Source organism: Pleurodeles waltl, chromosome 2_2 (genome assembly GCF_031143425.1).
Source record: "Pleurodeles waltl isolate 20211129_DDA chromosome 2_2, aPleWal1.hap1.20221129, whole genome shotgun sequence".
Lineage (NCBI taxonomy): Eukaryota > Metazoa > Chordata > Amphibia > Caudata > Salamandridae > Pleurodeles > Pleurodeles waltl.
This window is the reverse complement of record NC_090439.1, coordinates 175,359,979-175,379,308: the sequence shown is the minus strand read 5'-3', so window position 1 is coordinate 175,379,308 and position 19,330 is coordinate 175,359,979.

Genomic DNA, 19,330 nt, shown 5'->3' with positions numbered 1-19,330 from the left:
GAAAGAAAAGGAAAGCCAAAGGAGTCAATAGGAACTACGAAGAAGGCAATGTGCAAGAAAACATAGTTATTATAAAAAGCTCAATAAACATATCTTCCAGCTGCAAACACGCCTGCAACACTTTAGATTGGGGTTATGGCCTGGTCTTCTCTTTCCTCTTGCCTCAGCTCCTAACCCTAGCCTTCTTTGATTGTCCTGAAAGGAGGTAAAACTAAAACGACCATCTGATTTGTAATACTGCTGTAAGTGCAGTTAATAACAAAACCACTACTTCAGTAACCAATCTTGTCCCCTTCGTTTTCGTAAGTGTAAGAGCTGTTTGACCTTGTCCTACAAATGCATGCAAATGTTTATTCTTGTTCCCTACCTTCATACATTTTAACTAGTGTCATACTAAAGCTATATGCAAAGCCTAAAACCTGCATTGTGCAATGACAGAGGAGTCCTAGCAGAGCCACATCGGCCTTCTGATCTTCCCTCTTTCCTTCTCACCTTCTGCCCTTAAACCTAAACCTACGCATACCTGGCTTTCTTGCTGCCTGCTGCCACCTTTGGTTCTCCCCTTTTCATTGTTGCAGACATTTTGAAACACTAAACCTTGACAATCTTCTGCTCCCAACTGCCATACACTATGCTTTCAAAAGAAGTGCATCAAATAAGCATTTGTGCTCACAAGAACTGGTATCTTTTTATCCAGTCAGTCATGTCTACAGCAGAAATCATGCTGGCAGCATAAATTCAGGGGAAATCCTCATTCCAACATCTTCGTTGGGATTGCAGAGGGGAGTGGTTGAGGGGAGAAGCAGGCCTCCATCATCAGCAATCCCTGCACTTGGGTCAAGTTTTTTATTTAAGGTAAGTGTATCACCAACTGAAAAAGGCACTTTTCGACCTATCCCTTGGTCTTGATCATGGTTGAAAGTGCACCTTCATTTTCGCCCATTTCACCATCTTTTGAATAGTTCCTGACTCTGTAATGTGTATTAGTTTTGATCCCTTCTGTGATTTGTAGTGTTAGGGGCAGTTCCCTATACAATGTTATTCAATTGTGCTGTTAAATATCTTGTTCTCACCATTAAGCAGCTTGCTCGGAATCGCTTACAAACTCATGGTGACATGATTTTATTCCTGTTGCATTTCATTGTGAACATTTTGAATTTTGCAAAAACAAGTGTACACTGTTCCAAAGACAAAGAAAACTAGGGGGACACTAATGTTCTGGAGCAAGAGCCCTCACACATCCGAGAGGATGTCATGCTTCATCATTGGGTAGCTCCTCGTCAGACCGGCGCTGCAATGTCTGACGGGCTCCCCATAAAGGGGGCTCTTTGCCGGAGATCTTTATAGGTGGCTGCCGTAGTGGAGGACACTAGTATCACGGTCAGGCACTATTCCTAGCAGGAGAGTGACTCATAAAATTAGTTCCCAGTCCTAATAGAGTAAATACATTTAATAAATTGAAAGATAAGACTGGAACCAAGATTTTAAAAAAATAAGGAAAGTGTAATGTGAGAAATAATGCTCAACCACTCTCTACCTAGTGTTGGAGCTGAGAGAATTATCGCAGGTCTCCTAAAACATGGTCAACATATTTCGCGTACAGTGGTCTAACAAGATCCTATTACGCTTCTTCAGGACCAATTAATAACAAAACTTCTCCTGTCTATATGTTACAAAAAGTTTGCGTAATGTAATTCGTCAAACGAGAACATACAGTCACTTACATTGAAGTTCGCTGTTTGTCAAAAAACATTTTTTTTGTCGGTCGCCCTAGAAAACAAATCATTTTATCAATATACACGGAAAAATTAGAGGAAACACCTGTGATACAACAGAGTGTAGTCGTGTGGAATAACAAGCCAGTATGCTTACCATCCCTTGTTATGTGGGGAGCCCCTTGGGAAGTAGCATGCCGAAAGCGGTCACTACTAATAGGGAAAATAAACACAATAAATTTGACACAGACAATAGAATCAAACACAGTCAAGCTCACTACTAAAGTAGAAGTGATCAGAATGAATGTCAAATGTATATTAATCTGTGTGACTCAGTTATTCAGAAATACTCTCTTCTCTGGTAAATAAAATAAAGTAAAATGCGAAGAGGGAATGGAAATACCAAACAGGTAGGTATATTCAGTGTCTATAGATTGTTGTCAGTGGTGATTTTTAGGTTGAGAATCACCCGGACCCAGTCTGAACCTCCATGTATCACTAAGGAACTAAAAAAACGAGCATCTGCTAATATGTAAAACTAATTCAACAGAGCTCCATGTCTACCCCTTTAAAAAAAAACTAAATACAGCATTAAATTAAGGCCACTTACTTCATATGTGCCAGCAATCCACCGGTTCACCTACCCTGGCGTGCTATCCCGCATTGTGAAAATACTGACTCGGACGAGTCTTTTAAAGGAATTATCTCAGGCAGGAAATGGCGCGAGTAGTAAAAACTGAAGAAGGACATTTTGAATTTTGACCATCAAGTGGGTGTGTCATTGTCAGTTTTCATGAAGGTACTTTATCATTCGCTCAATGTATTGCTATTCGTCGTTCACATTCAAAGGATGCATATATGTCCATGTATGTGGGATGGGGCAATGGGTTGCTGGGTGAAGGTGGGAAAGGGGAAGGAATTAAATAAGAGGTGTGGTGTAAAAAGAGGGGAATGTGGAATGAGGTAGAGAGATATGGCATCACTTGCACTGCAGTGCAAGATCTGACATCTGGAGTGAAATAGTACCTCAATCAGTGAAAAGACTGTGAAACTGCAATCCTCATGGGCAGGACCAATGCAATATTAAGGAGAAAAGCCTTCAAATCTGAAGCATGGAAGTGAAACGCGCAACAAAGCTATTCAGTCATGAGCAGGAGGCTGAATCAGAACCCACTCGATGTATAAGAAATGTGATAGAAACAATAGGTCTTGCCAACAGACAACTAAAACCTGTCTGTATCCGAGATCTGAAAAAGAGAAAACACATCATGGATCCAGCATCAAGTACAGAGTACAGAAAATTATTGGCCATTTTTATAAATGCATATAAAAACTCTGTCACCAAAACTAAATAGAAATAGAAGACTTTATTTTTCTTTTCTAAAAGAAAAAGTAACGGAAACATTGAAAACTGATTCATCTTATTGGTCAATCTACAATGATACAGTGTTAATAAAAAATACAAAAAACTCACAAAAATCACATTTTACAATATTGCTAAAGTACATCAAAACCAATGCTTTACCTATACCTTACGTATAAATATCTCAAGTGTTCATGAGAGAGAAAAATAATTTTCTCCGCGTATTTATGTCACCAAGCTAGCACTTCATACTCCCCCTTTCCTTTTTATTGTGGTCGGACATACTCAAATATACGAAGCTACTGTATATTGAGTTAAAAATCCAAGTGGAGTGATAGCAAAGAGTCATAGACCAAGTAAATAAAAGCATTAACCGATTCATAGACCTGGCTCTGATACTAGCAAGGAGAGAAATAACTTCACACTGGAAAGATCCGAAGGGCCCACAGATAAATAGTTGGAGAAATGCATTAATCAAATGGGCGGAAACTGAAGGGACAGTATTACTAAGGGAAACACTCAGGGGCCTAGGAACTAGAGACAATGCTCAGCATTGGAACACGATACTGGACAATTTTAGAACACCTGACACTTCTAACTCTGATGCAGAGGCAAATTTATCAGAATCAGATCAAGTATAGTTGACCAAGATATTCCAGTTGAAGATCGTACAAGAGACCAAATAAGTGACTCATTTGTGAACCGAACAAACACGTCTGTATAATTGATGGGAAGTGCGAAAAGGGAGAGGGAGGGGGAGGGGGGATTACAAAAAGATGGGAAGTTATTTTGTTCTGTATGCGTTTTCATGCAATTATAAAGCAATAAAAGAGATCCTAAAAAAAAAAAAGTAAATAAAAGCATTAACCAGACCCCTTTTCTGAGCAAAGCATGACGTGCTTACCTTTGGCCCTGACAACATCCATTCTTTGTAGCTTGTTTAGAAATTAGGTTCATAACCACTTGAAATTAAACATGGCAAGTGCAGCATATCCCAGGTCTAACAGCATCCAAATAGAGCTCAAATCGGCCATGTCTTTAACAAACAAATAAGCCTATGCAGCCTTACTCGTCCGCATAATTTTTACAGTTTGTGATGCCTAGTAATTGTCTTTTACCACTCCAACGTCAAATTTGTTATCAGGTTTGGGTTTACCTGTAAACTCTTGTAACCAGTTTCATTAAAGGTTGAATAACTAGAAAACAATGACTTATTTGGCACTTTAAAAAAAGAAACGTAGCAACTTCGAAACGAAATTCAACTTTAAAATTCGGTAGAGTCATTAACACATTTGTATATAAGCATGTCATTCTAACAAATGCAGTTATGTACATGAGCATAAGTGCACTGCTATAGAAAGGATTAGAATGTCACTCTGATCTGTAGCTTCTTTATTGTTGGGTGATTCTTTTCACACAATAAACAGAAAGACTAGGGTGCTAACTTTATCACAACGCATGAGTATTTCCTGGTATTTGCATTTCCGTAGAATTTCTAGAATTAGTGATATACACACAGGAGCACAAGCTGATAACCTTTACATTTCTACGACTCCTGCCCAGTGCCTTTTACCAAGTCTGGACCCTTTTTATCATGCCTGAGCCCCTTTTATTTAGCAGGCTCCCTGGCCTGTTCTGCTCTGCAGCCATCTTCATTCGGGGCGCCTGATACAGATCAGGACGGTGTATCTGATTCTGATAAACCAATGGTTGTGCCCGCACAGTCACAAACACACCTGTGCACGGGACAGTGCTGCAGTGATAGATAGATTGACCCTAACCAACTGTCCCTCCTGTCACTACAGAGGGCATACTGGCTGATTCCCATACGAAGGAGCTATGCATGACTGTACCAGCCTGCAGAGGGGATTCCTGTGGGGCCCTTGGGATTCTCCTGCCCCTCCCAGAAGATGCCCTTGGGCGAGAGACGGATTATGTTCCACTTCCTACGTGACGCTGGGTCAGGTTATTCCTAACACTGCTTCGGTGATGTGTGCAATCTGCCTTACAGAAGCGGCTACCCAAGTATCTGGGTCCCTTCCTTCATAGCAAAGTTTTCCTCAAGGTGCTTGTAGGAGGCTGGCCTGGCTTATAGTGGGTACCTTGTGGTACTTACACCTTGTGCCAGGTCCAGTTACCCCTTATTAGTAGAATAGAGGTGTTTCTAGAAGCTTAGGCTGATAGAGGTAGCTATGGCAAAGCAGCTTAGGCTGAACTAGGAGACATGCAAAGCTCCTACTATACCACTTATATCATATAGCACTATATCATAAGAAAACACAATACATAGAGTTACTCAAAATAAAGGTACTTTATTTTAGTGACAATATGCCAAAAGTATCTCAGAGGATACCCTCAAATAGGAGGTAAGAAATATACACAAATTATATGTACACAAACCCAAAGCAGGTAAGTAACAGTAAGAAAAGTAGTGCAAACAATGTAGAATCACAATAGGACACAAACCATATACTTCAAAAGTGGAATGCGAAACACGAATGGACCCCAGGCCTATGGGAGGTTGTAGAAGGTCGCTGGGACAGTGAGAAAACAGTAAGGGTGTCCAAAATACCCCATCCCAAGACCCTGAAAAGTAGGAGTAAAGTTACCCTAGTACCACAGAAAGACAGTATAGTCGAGATAGGGGATTCTGCAAGAACCACAACTGCTACCAAAGCACTGAAGATGGATTCCTGGACCAGAGGACCTGTAAATGAATGGGACCAAGTCCAAGAGTCAAGCAAGTGTCCAGTGGGGGCAGGAGCCCACTAAACCCCGGATGAAGGTGCAAAAGGGCTGCCTCTGGGTGGAAGAAGCCAAAGATTCTGCAACAACGGATGGTGCCCCGAACTTCCCCTTTGGTGAGAAGATGTCCCACAACGTGCTGGAGGTTGCAGAAGTATTTCCACACAGAAATACCGCAAACAAGCCTTGCTAGCTGCAAGAGTTGCAGTTGAGGATTTTGGGTGCTGCTGGGGCTCAGGAAGGACCAGGCTGTCGCCCCTTGAAGGAGGAGACAGAGGGGGCACTCAGCAACTCAGAGAGCCCCCACAGAAGCAGGCAGCACCCGCAGAAGTACTGGAACAGGCACTTAGAAGACCTGAGGACAGCAGTTGACACAGGGTCATAAAGGAGGGTCCCACGACATTGGAGTCCAACTCAGCGAGTTGGGCAATGCAGGACGGAGTGCTGGGGACCCAGGCTAGGCTGTGCACAAAGGAAATCCTGGAAAAGTGCACAGAAGCCGGAGCAGCTGCACATCACATAGTACACAGGTTTGCTGTCTGGCCTGGGAAGGCAAGGACTTACCTCCACCAAATTTGGACAGAAGGGCCACTGGGCTGTGGGAGACACTTGGACTCATCTCCTGTGTTCCAGGCACCACGCTTGTCAGGACGAGAGGGGACCCAGAGGACCGGTGATGCAGATTTATGGTGCCTGCGTTGGCAAGGGGAAGATTCCATCGACCCACAGGAGATGTCTTCTTGGCTTCCAGTGCAGGGTGAAGGCAGACAGCCCTCAGAGCATGCACCACCAGGAAACAGTCGAGAAAGCCGGCAGGATGAGGTGCTACAATGTTGCTGGTAGTCATCTTGCTACTTTTTTGCGGTTTTGCAGGCGTCCTGGAGCAGTCAGCGGTCGATCCTTGGCAGAAGTCAAAGAGGGAAGTGCGAGGAATTCTGGTGAGCTCTTGCATTCGTTATCTGAGGAATAGCCCAGAGGAGAGACTGTAAATAGTCAGAAAAGGAGGTTTGGCTACTGAGAAAGGAGGCTTGGCTACTGAAAGAGGTACGCACCTATCAGGAGGGGTCTCTGACGTCACTTGCTGGCACTGGCCACTCAGAGCTGTCCATTGTGCCCCAAACACCTCTGAATCCAAGATGGCAGAGGTCTGGAACACACTGGAGGAGCTCTGGGCACCTCTTCTGGGAGGTGCTGGTCAGGGGAGTGTTCACCTTGTGCAGTTTCACACCAGAGCAGGGCTGGGGGATCCCTGAACCGGTGTAGACTGGCTTATGCAGAGATGGGCACAATCTGTGCCCATAAAAGCATTTCCAGAGGCTGGGGGAGGCTACTCAACTTTCTTTGGACCAGTAACCCCCCCACCCCCCCAGTTGAGATTCACAACAGCCATGGGGTGGCTAAAAGTGTTGTTATGAGCATCAGTCACTTGGTACTGCTGACCAAGTAGGTCTTGATCAGGGGGACCTGTTTTTCTATCACCATAGTTACACTGGCTCCTGTGTCCCTGTAGTCCTCAACCTCAACCCCATTGATTGGGGGTAGTTGCTTGTACTTATCCATATTAAGGGGACAAGCAACCAAGGTGGCAAAATCAATGCCACCACCAGAGACTAAAACAGCCTCTGTGGTCTCCCTAACAAGACCAACCCCAACTACACTGCCAATAGTGAGCCCAGCTACACCCTTGGATAGGCTATTTGTAGTAGATTTCCCACCACCACTGCTATTACTAGGGGCACTAGAGGTTGCAGTTGGGGTTGTGGTAGTGGGAGGTTTGGTGTTTTTCTTTGGACAAGTGGAATCACTTGCCCAATGGCCTTTTACTTTACATAAATAACACCAAGGCTTTTTCTGATTGTTTGAAGAGGATTTGGACCCACCACCCCCAGAGGATTTTTGTGGGCCTGATGAAAACTCATAATGTTTACTTTTGTCCCCACCTTTGTCGGAAGACTTACCATCCTTCTTCTTGCCATCCTTGTCACCCCCTGTATGAACTTTTCTGTTCACTCTTGTTCTGACCCATTTGTCTGCCTTCATTCCCAATTCTTGGGGAGAGGTCAGATCTGAGTCTACCAAGTACTGGTGCAACAAATCAGACACACAATTGTTAAGAATATGCTCTCTCAGGATAAAATTATACAGGCTTCATAGTTGGAAACTTTACTGCCTTGTAACCAACCCTCCAAGGCCTTCACTGAACTGTCAACAAAATCTGTCCAGTCTTGAGAGGACTCGTTTCTGGTGTCTCTGAACTTAATCCTGTATTGTTCAGTGGTTAAGCCAAATCCATCCAAGAGTGCATCCTTCAAAACTTTGTAATTATTGGCATCACTTTCTCTGACAGTAAGGAGCCTATCCCTACCCTTTTCGGTGAAAGTTAGCCACAAGATAGCAGCCCACTGCCTTTGAGGGACCAACTGTACAATACAGGCCCTCTCAAGTGCAGCAAACCACTTATTAATGTCATCCCCTCCTTGTGAGGTGGGACTGTATTATGCAGGTTTCTGGACTCTTGCTCTCTAACAGTATTACTATCTGAAATACTGCTGCTGCCACCATGGGGACCTAACCCCATTCTCTGTCTTTCCCTCTCTATATCTAGGGATCCTTGGCAGAAGTCGAAGAGGGAAGTGCAGAGGAACTCTGGTGAGCTCTTGCATTCGTTATCTGAGTAATAGCCCAGATGAGAGACCCTAAATAGCCAGAAAAGGAGGTTTGGCTACTGAGAAAGGAGGCTTGGCTACTGAAAGAGGTAAGTACCTATCAGGAGGGGTCTCTGATGTCACCTGCTGGCACTGGCCACTCAGAGCTGCCCATTGTGCCCCAATACCTCTGAATCCAAGATGGCAGAGGACTGGGACACACTGGAGGAGCTCTGGGCACCTCCTCTGGGAGGTGCTGGTCAGGGGAGTCGTCACTCCCCTTTCCTTTGTCCACCTTCGCGGCAGAGCAGGGCTGTGGGATCCCTGAACCGGTGTAGGCTGGCTTATGCAGAGATGGGCACCATCTGTGCCCATCAAAGCATTTCCAGAGGCTGGGGGAGGCTACTCCTCCCCAGCCATTCACACCTATTTCCAAAGGGAGAGGGTGTAACACCCTCTCTCAGAGGAAATCCTTTGTTCTGCCTTCCTGGGACTGGGCTGCCCAGGCCCCAGGGGGGCAGAAACCTGTCTGAGGGGTTGGCAGCAGCAGAAGCTGCAGTGGAGACCCCAGAAAGGCAGCTTGGCAGTACCCGGGTTCTGTGCTAGAGACCCGGGGATGGATGGAATTGTCACCCCCAATACCTAGACATGTTACATGGCCGTATTCGGAGTTACCATTGTGACGCTACATATAGGTAGTGACCTATATGTAGTGCACGCGTGTAATGGTGTCCCCACACTCACAAAGTCCGGGGAATTTGCCCTGAATAATATGGGGGCACCTTGGCTAGTGCCAGGGTGCCCACACACTAAGTAACTTGGCACCTAACCTTCACCAAGTGAGGGTTAGACATATAGGTGACTTATAAGTTACTTATGTGCAGTGAAAAATGGCTGTGAAATAACATGGACGTTATTTCACTCAGGCTGCAGTGGCAGTCCTGTGTGAGAATTGTCTGAGCTCCCTATGCGTGGCAAAAGAAATACTGCAGCCCACAGGAATCTCCTGGAACCCCAATACCCTGGGTACCTAGGTACCATATACAAGGGAATTATAAGGGTGTTCCAGTGTGCCAATGAGAATTGGTAAAATTAGTCACTAGCATGCAGTGACCATTTTAAAGCAAAGAGAGAGCATTAACACTGAGGTTCTGGTTAGCAGAGCCTCAGTGATACAGTTAGGCACCACACAGGGAACACATACAGGGCATACATTATGAGCACTGGGGTCCTGCCTGGCAGGATCCCAGTGACACATAGGCAAAAACAAACATAAATACAGTGAAAATGGGGGTAACATGCTAGGCAAGATGGTACTTTCCTACAGTGCTAAAAGTGACTTCTCCATCCCCTTGGCTTTTCCAAATGCTGCTCGATGTTCAGGTCTCGCATCAGTTGCCTTAGCTCTTGGCGTACTTACCAGTTTTCAGTGTCATGGCTATTTGGGTTCTAGACCTCTATGTTCAGTTTATGACGCTTTTTTCAGTCTTCCGATGCAATATCCTAACCAGTTGATTTTAAAGACTGCATTGATTTTAAATCCTTGATTTTTTTATGTACAATCACCTCACACACAGTCACTATATCTTTAGTTTGCAATATTTTGTCATTGCTTCTTGCTGAGTTTGGGAAATGTGATCGAAGCTCATAGTGATTGTTCTTTGGGGAAATATAATTGGGAACCAAATGTATTTTATTTAAATAACATGTCAGTAACTCAAGGCTGTGGTGGGTGAAGCGTCCAAATCCAGCCACCGAGTGACGTCTGTCAATTAATATATTAAGCCACTGGAATACTTCATTCAAGACACTGGAGTACCTCACGACTAATGAGTTCTGGACCACCTTCTGCTCCTACCCCAATTTCTTTAAAAAACGTAAGCGTCCCACCAGAGGTAAACTGCATACCATTTTCTATCACAAGAACTTTGGGTAAGCTCTCCTAAGTTTAAAAATTGAACCAAGCTTCCCACGTCTGGTTGCATATATTTTCAACCCAGTTAGGCTTATGATCTAACCGGACAAGGGCAAATATGTTCTTGAAACCAGCATATGGTCCCAAAAAATCTGCTCCAAAATTTCTCTCAAACATAGTCTGGTAAGTCGGCAGCTTCATCAAAACATTCTAACAACCAGGTGTTGACCAGCACTCATACATACAAGACCTCACCTCGTACTCCATATTTTAGTCCATCCAAGCCGTGAGTAGATCTCCCAGAGTCATTTCTTATTCAGAGTCACACCAGAAGACCAAATGTGTACCAAATCAACTAACCTGCCCCCTGTGGAATCTGGACTAACCATTGTTCGCCTCTGTGTACTACTCCTCTTTTGATGGACAATTCAGCAGAAACTTTGGCAAAAGATTGAAAGTCACTAGCCTGAAATCTTTGTCTAGCCCAGTGCTCAGTAACAAATTGGTCCACTTTTCTAAAAAATCACATCCTCTTACTTAGACTGTTTTCATACACCTTTGGAAACGCATGTTTGCGCTTCAAAATCCAGAATCCAGTTGCTTTCATCCTCATCCTTCACAGGCAAACATAATAAAACATGATAAAAAATCAAAATGTTATTACATTTTTGTGGACCATGTTCAATAGAAATGTTACATTCTGACAATTTGATGATGAGTCTAAAAAACCTTGCAGTCAACCTCTCTGATCGTGCACAAGGCCTTACCAAAATGTAAAAAAGAGGCTTAAGATTTGTCCTGATAATGGATAGGGTGCCTCGAAAATAACTTTGGAGTTTTTGCACTGCCCATGTACCAGTGATCATCACCTTTTCAATCATGAAATACAACTTCTCGATATCTCTGAAAACTTGCGAGGCAAACGCTACAGTCTGCGTGCCTTTGCCCCTGTAATGTGCAATCACCCACCCAAATCTCATTCGCTTGCACCCACAGTTAAAAAAAAAAAAATTGCCGTCCAGGGGCAAACAGCTGCGAAAATGGAGTGCCTAACAAATCAGCCTTAACGCACACAAAGATATACTCCTACTCTTCTCACCACATAGGATTTGCAAGCAGATGTTTTTGTACAATTCACTGTGTTTGGACACATATTGAACAAAATGTATTGGGAAACAGAAATATTGTGTCAAGAATATTGTAATGTCAGAAATATTGTGGGCAGCAATGCCAAAGGTAACAATATCGTTTTAGTTGTTGTTTTTGCTAACGTTGAAAAAATATAATTTTGTAAATTATCGTTGAATATAACATTGTTTTTGTTTATTTTATTGTTTTTAGGATTTATTCGTTTTGGATTTTTTTGTTATTTTTTCATTTCTAATTATTTATTGTAATTTGTAAATATTATAATTAAATTTTTAAGTAGTAATTGGAGGTCTTTCGGATTGTTATAGGAGCGGGATGTTGGGCTTGAGAGGAAAAGAGTGGGGAGACTTTTAAAATGTTTGTTTTAAGTTTATGTAAAATATGGTGTATCAGGTAAAATATGGTGTATCAGGTCTTAAATATATACTTTTGAATCCATTATTTTTATTTAATGAAAAATAATTTACAAATATTTAGAAAACATTTATTAAACTTTTTAATTTCCTTTGTGTTAAAAATAAAAAATAAAAGTATTATTATTATTCTGGGGCTGTGAATACTCTGCCAGGAAGAAGGACAGCTGTGTTGCTGTAGGACAGCCACTGCTGGACTGCTGCTTAGCTGGACTCCTGTCTTGCTGTGCTGCATTGCTGTATGCTGTTCCCCCTGCCTGGCTGAGAAGGACTAAACCTGCATTACCTGAACCCAGATTGACTCCAAGGGCTAGCTTGACCTAATCTGTAGTCTCAGGGACATAAAAGACTTCAGACCACCCTGCTTCTGCACCAGGACTCTGCCATCTGTGAGTCTGCCCTGCCAAGAGGTGCCACCCTAGTCCTGGACCCTTAGAAGTGGGTCTAAGGTGTTTTCTCAGTGGAACCGGTGCATCCTTTGCTGAGCGATGCATCCTGAATAAAATGGACACATATCCTTAGCTGAAGGGTACATCTTTGAGCAAAACTGGTGCATTTCTGTTGCTGCGTGGATTGGACCCATCACAACAGACTTGCATTTCCGCCGCAAACTGCTCCTGGGTTCGACGTATCGCCTTCACAACCGCAACTGCGTGACATTTTTCCTGGCACAAGCTCTTTGCATTTCTCAACAACGGTAGCCTTGACAATGATGCCCAAACTCTGCATCACAGCTTCACTGCTCATCGGGTCCGACGCATCACCTCAACTGCACAGTGCATCCGCAACACCAACCCTCACATAGCAAGCATCACAAGCCCCATTGACAGGATCCTCAATGTTGACGCAACAGGACCTTGCATCGCAGCCTCGCCATATCTGGCGACCGACGCATCCCTCGGCTGTGCGACGCATCTTCAACACGGATCCACACAACACTGTGCAACCAATATTGAAGGTACTTTAGTTCAGTGGGTCTAACTAGGTCGCTGTAGCTGGCCCCAGCTCCTTCGCAGTCGGCCTGAACTTTTGACTTTGTCCTGGTCCAGTGCAACCAGATATCCCTATAAGTGCTTTTTGCTTCTTGGTGCTATTTTTATGTAAAACTTTGAAATTTAATATCTCCAGTTCTTTTTATTTGGGTTTTTGTTGTTTTGGTCTTATTTTGTTTATTAAATCCAGATCTATTTTACTAACCTGGTGTGGAATCTTTTTGCATGGTGTTTTCATTGTTTCACTGTCTGAAGTGTTGCACAAAAACATTACGCATTGCCTCTAAGTTAAGTTGTACTGCTCTGTGCCAAGCTACCAGAGGGTGAGCACAGGTTAATTTAGGGTTTGTTTGCCCTTGCCCTGACTAGATTTGAGGTTGCTGCTTGACCAGGGCTTGGACCCCAGTCAACCAATAACCTAAGTTCTAACACCATTCCACTCTACACTACTACACTGTAGACCACTCCACTCTGTGCTACTCCACTACATTCCACTCAACTCTACGCCAATCAACTGTATTCTGTTTCACTGTATGGCACTCCACTGCCCGCTAATATACTCTATGTTACTCAAGTTCATGTCAACCCACTCGATGCTATTCTTATTTCTATTGTATTGTATGCAACTTGATTCTGTGCCACTACAATCTATGCTATTCCACTGTATGCCGCTCCACTTTACACCACTATAATGTATGCCGCTCAACTATATGCTATTCCAGTGCACCACACTACATTCTACGGCACTCCACTCTATGTCACTCCACTATATACCACTACAGTCAATGCTTTTCCACTCTACTGCCACTGTGTGCCACTAAACTCTATGCTATTCTACTCTATGGTTCTCCACTCTACGCACTCCTCTGTACACCACTCCACTCACACTATTTCTCTGTATGCCACTACACTCTATCTGAGTGCACTCTACCTTACTCCTTTCTACACTATTCCACTCTATGCTACTTTACTCTACTCCTCTCCAGTCTTCATCACTTTACTGTGTGCTACTCCACTCTACGGTATTCCACTGAACACCTCTCCACTTTGCGTCTCTCCATTGTGTACCACTCCAGGCTATGCTACTCCACAGTATGCTATTCCATTGTATGCCACTTCATTCTACACTACTCCACTGTATGCTGCTCCAATCTATAGCACTCCAGTCTATGACACGAACTTCAAGCTATTTCACTCGGCACCACTCCACTCCACTCTGTGCCACTGCACTCTACACTATTAGAATGTATGCAACTACAGGCTACCCCATTGCACTCTATCCCACTCCACTCTATGCTATTCCATTCAAAACCACTACAATCTACACAACTCCAGTCTTTGCCACTCCACTCTACGACACTCTACTGTGAAACACTCTACTGTATGCTATTCACTATATGCCACACCACTATATGCCGCTCCACTCTACACCACTACGCTGGACATCACCCCACTCTACAACACTACAGTCTATGCTGCTCTATGTCACTTCATCTATGCCACTCCACTGTACGCCACTACAATCTACTCTACTGCACTGTACACTATTCCATTGTACAGAACTCAAGTGTACGCCACTTCACTCAAAGCATTTGCACTGTACACCACTCCATTCTATGCCACTCCACTGTATCTTATTCCACTATACACCACTACACTCTATACCACTGCAATCTACACCACTCCACTCTATGCAACTATACTCTACGCTATTCCACTGTATACATTCTGCTCCCCGCCCTCCACTATACACCACTGCACTGTAACATACTTCAACTAGGCCACTCCATTATACACTACTCCATTGTATGCTGTGTTTGACTGTATGCCACTTCACTGTACACCACTTCACTCTACACTACTCCACTGTACGTTATTCAATTGTACACCACTCCACTGCCTGCCACTCCGTTCCATTCTGCTCCACTCCACACCACTACACTCTTGGGCACTACAGTGTACGGCACTGTCCTCCGCTGTACTATATGACACTCCGTCAAAATATAAGATACACTGTTCCAAGTAGAAAGGGAGAGAGGATACTATGGTAGGGGTCCTAAATTTTAGAAACAAAAAACCTCACACATCCAAAAGGATGTCATGCTTCATCATCGGAATTTGCTCCTCATCAGACCGGCACTGCAATGTCTGATGGGCACCACCCCAAATGGGGGGGACTCTTTGCCGGAGATCTTTTTAGATAATGATGCCGTGACCCCAAAAGTGAGTAAGCAAGAAAGGAGATCAATAGTAGTGGTTAAAGTTGGCTCTCAACGTCTACACCTGGGTAACAAATTTATTGGACCAGATGAGAGGAAAAGGCCAAGGTTAAAAAGTAGTCATAAAAGTGAAACATAAATAATGATCAATCACTCTATATCAAAGACCGGATGAGGGTGGGGAATTTCCAAACCATCCCTATCACGGGTCCTCTCTCCCTTTCTACTTGGAACAGTGTATCTTATATTTTGACGTATTGAGTGGGAGGACATGCACTGGACCATAACTCCTCCCTATCCCTCCATTTTTTCGGTCTATATGACACTCCACCTAATGACACTCCACTCGAGGACACAAAATTGAATGCTTTGAAATACATTTTTCTTAAAATAAAAAGAGCATTAAAATTAAATGAAAATTTAATGAGGAATTTTCTTACATTAAAAAACTCCTAAAGATATATGTTAATTTGCAGTTGTTTAAAATAATGTGTATTCTGTTTTGACGACGGATGAAGCCAATCTCTCAAAAAAGTTTAACAGTCAGACATAAAAAAAAATGAGCAGGTCCCCATTTAAATGATAGCCTCATTCTGTATTCTTCACAATCCCCGAGTGGTAATTGTGAGCTCTGCTGGGACGACTGGCCACCTAGGGCATTATGGCTCTGCCCACCTAACTTCCTGCATTATAGACCTACTGATTTTCTGATTACTATTATAGTGTTATAATAGTAATTATAAAATTAGTAAAGCCTGGCAGGTTGTTACTTTCTGACCCTTAGTTGAGTGAGGATCAAGCAACCAGGAACTTTTTGCACTGACACAGCTTAAGCTTTCAGACCAGGGCTACCTATCAATCACAGAGTGCTCCTGGAAGCTGCATATTTAGAGGTGGGCCAGCCTATAACTGTGTGGTCTGGTATTATCAAAGTCATGATGTATAATGACTCTTTGAACTAATTTCCTAAGTAATAAACAGAGAAACTGCACATGCTTTAGCTGTGTAGGTGCAGTTTATCTGTTTAAATCTGCTTTTACTTTCCCCTTGCTGCTACTGTACCTATCCGACTGTCAGACCTGCAGAAAAGACACGACCAGGGCTGAGAGCTGGACGCTAATTCAGAGAACTGGTCCTGCAGAAGAAGACTGCCGGTGCCTCCCCTCTTATCACAGGTTAGTCAGGCTCCCAGTACCCAAAACTGACACCCGCAGCCAGTCCCCCTCAGTCCGCAGTTTTTTTCTGCTCTAGAAAATTCTGCCTAAACAAACCATGCCAGGGTAAATCTTTCATGATGTTTAATTTTGTTAATTTTACAGCACAAACGTCTCACGGTTCTTGTCACTGGGTAAGTAAGATGGGTAGACCATGTGCTCATCCCATCCCTAGCCTCTCTGTTGAGCACATTGAGTGATGATCACATGAGTGAGAAGGAGATTGTGAGAGTGAATAGGAGTAAGAGTGAGTATCAGTGACTAAGAATTATTGTAACGCAGTGTGACAGAGTCAGCGTAAGGGACTGTGTGTGAGGATAAATGAGTGTGAGTGGAGAAAGTGAGATTGTGAGAATGAGTGGGAGTAAGAGTTAGTGTGAGTGACTGAGAATAAGTGTAAGGAAGTATGAAGAAGTCAGAGTAAGACAGTGTGAGCAGGGGTGGATGAGTGTGAGTGAGAATAGCAATGAATGAGTGAATGTAGGTGGACATGAGTGATTGAGTGTGTAAGAGAGTGTGTTACTCTTGTGAGTCTGCTGTACGAAAACCCTGCTCTTGCTCCCCCCCAACTATTTTGAAAGAAATGGGCTCACTAGCTGGGATTGTGGGCATGTATTGTGCCCCACCAATGTCAAAGATCACCAGCTGCCACTGGTGCCTGGTAAATTCTGAAACCACTGGGTGTGGTATTTACTGGGTGTGTGACTTCCGTACCATTCTGTTTGTCGGACCTTAGAATGAGGATCACTCACTGCAAGCATTCGCTCTCCCCCATTGTCAAGGGTGCAAACTCAGAACTTGTGTAGTTTGTTCACTTAATTGTTGTGCAGATAAAACATCTGTAGCACATTTCGTGCCTCGATTATAATACTGACTTAGGCGCAGCTGAATTTCACTCAAACCTGATTTTGTGCCTGAATCAGATTTCCATGTGTTGTATAATGAGGGCTTAGGTGTTTTGCTGTTTGACATGTTGGGGACTAAATACTACTAGGAGATGCAGGAGGTGGATGATTTAATGGTCAGACATAAAGACCAACAATTAAAAGGCGATGGTTCAATAAACAACAGGTTAATTAGGACAATTGATTAAATGCACTGACAGAATTAATATATTTCAAAAATATTTGTGTGTGCATTTGATGGGTACGCATTCTACTACTCTGTAAAATACTTATACATGTAATTTATTATTGTGAAAGACTATTTCAAGTGCAGATTTATATTAAAATCTCTACTCTCACACATTAAACTTTTCTCAGTAAAAATAAGGGAGAATAGAGTTGAGGCGAACTGAAGAAACATAACTAATGTCAGTAACAAAGATGAGGAATAAAAGAGGAAATTTGAGAATGGCATGGATTGCAAAGCCCGCAATTTTATTTGTTTGGTCTAAATCCCCTTCCCTTACTCCTGTTGGTTTAGAAGGGTTATGGCCACCTCACAAGATTGGATGTGACCAATACTAATTCAAGACATTGTCTTTATTCCTTTTGAGTGGGCATGCTTTCAAAGCTCTTCACTATATCGAAGGCTCTCCCTTGAACCTAACAGGGATTTTACATCATTAACCCCTTTGCTGGTGGGCCTTTCCCCCCACCCCAGTACCGAGCCGTTTTTTGGCTATTAGTTTGTGCTTAGATCTCCATAACGTTCTGTCCAGATAAGGTACCCACTGCAAATTTGCATCTTGTTTCCCCAATATCCTAGGGAATCTAAAAATACTCAGGGTTTGTGGAGTGGGTCAAGAAAACAGGCAAAATATAACCACATTTTGAGTTGTATATAATAAAAATAGGGGGAAAGTGCTCCAGGTAAAAGTCTGTTTTTTTTTCTTCAAAAAATGGCATGAATGGTTTACTGTACTGAAGTCACTATCTTCCCAGCTTTTCCTGAAAATGGCATGACTGGTTTACTGTACTGAAGTCACCTGTACTGAAGTCACCATCTTCTAAGCTTTCAGGAACATGCAGAGCTGAATCAAAAAAACGTTTTGGCATTTTTCTAAGGGGCAGATTATTTATCCTATATTTTATGCTTTCAGTCTACTTCCAGTTTGAGGTAGAAACCAGTGTGAAACACATGGGTGATTCAGAGAAACTATGCATGCCTACACACTAGACAAAATGTTAAATTCTGCAAAGGGTCATATGTGTAGATCCTTGAAGCTTTTCCCAATGAAGATAACTGTTGAAATAAAGAAATAGAACATTAGTAGAGAAAAAAACTGGCATTTATGACAACATTTTCATCTGTAACTTTTTGTCACAATAGCAGATTGACATAGGAAGTATACCATTATGTCCGCTAGACCCTCTGGTTGCGGGGATATGTAGGGTTTGTAGGTTCTCCAAGAACCCCCGGTATCGAGAGCAAAGAACTGGGCTGCACCATGCAATGGGTTTTCATTGAGTACCGAGTATAGACCAAATACTTGTAGCAAAATAGGCAGAGTGAAAAATGGGTATCAAGGAAACTTATGTATTTCTGAAATGGGCACAAGATATAGAGTTTAGAAGAAGGTTATTTCAACATTCTGAATTTGTGGGTACCCGTACTTATTAATGATTTGGAGTGTACTTTTGAAAATGTCATGTTTCGTATACACTAGATAGCATTTGAAAGGCACAAAAGCAGCAAAATCTAATTGGTAATAACAAATGTTCTACTATGCTCCCACAAGTCTCCCAAAAAAATAGTACCTCACTTGTGTGGGTAGACCTAGTGCCCCGACATGAAATGGCCCAAAACTCTACATGGACTCTGCACATTTTTCCACCCTAAACTGATCCTTTTTTCCCCAATGTGGATAGCTCTAGATTTTGGACCCTAACTCAGCTGCCACCTAGGAAAACCTGGGCAACCTGTACATTATTGAAAACTAGACACGTAGGGGTACCCATGGTGGGCTGACTTGCAAGGCTTCCACCACGTCTTGTTACACAGAATCCTTTGCAAAC